The sequence below is a fragment of the Camelina sativa genome, chromosome 6 (assembly GCF_000633955.1).
Source record: "Camelina sativa cultivar DH55 chromosome 6, Cs, whole genome shotgun sequence".
Classification (NCBI taxonomy): domain Eukaryota; kingdom Viridiplantae; phylum Streptophyta; class Magnoliopsida; order Brassicales; family Brassicaceae; genus Camelina; species Camelina sativa.
In genome coordinates, this window is record NC_025690.1 from 11,483,325 (window position 1) to 11,483,943 (window position 619).

Below are 619 nucleotides of genomic sequence, written 5' to 3' on the forward strand. Positions count from 1 at the left end.
TCATTTTCAAAGACGTGCTCATTCAAATGGAAATCGACTTGCGGACCACCGAGCACGATGTTCAACCTCTCACCGGATTCGACGGTGACACGGTGATGACGGAAGGTACGATCATGCTGTCAGTCTATGTGGGCGGGACGATGCATTGCATCAACTTTGCTATCGTCGACAAGCCGATCGTATACAACGTCATCCTCGGCACTCCTTGGCTGCATAAGATGAAGGCTGTGGCGTCAACTTACCATCAGTGCGTAAAGTTCCCAACTCCTAGAGGAATATTTACACTACAAGGGGACCCGCTGGTAGCACGAACCTGCTTCATCATTGAGCGTCAACAACGCCACGCCCGGACGTTCACCGTTTCGGACTCAGCCGAGCGCCCAGACAGTCGTGATCGCCCTAACTCTGAATCAATCGTCCAAGTAAACATTGACTCTTCCGACGCAACTCGATGCGTGGGAATTGGGGCCGACCTACCACAACCAATCAAGGACGAGTTCGTAAAGTTCCTTTGCCAGAACGCAGCGACCTTTGCATGGAGCATGAACAGTATGACCGGCATCGACCCAAACATAACCTGCCACGAGCTCAATGTGGACTCGACGTTCAAACCGATCAA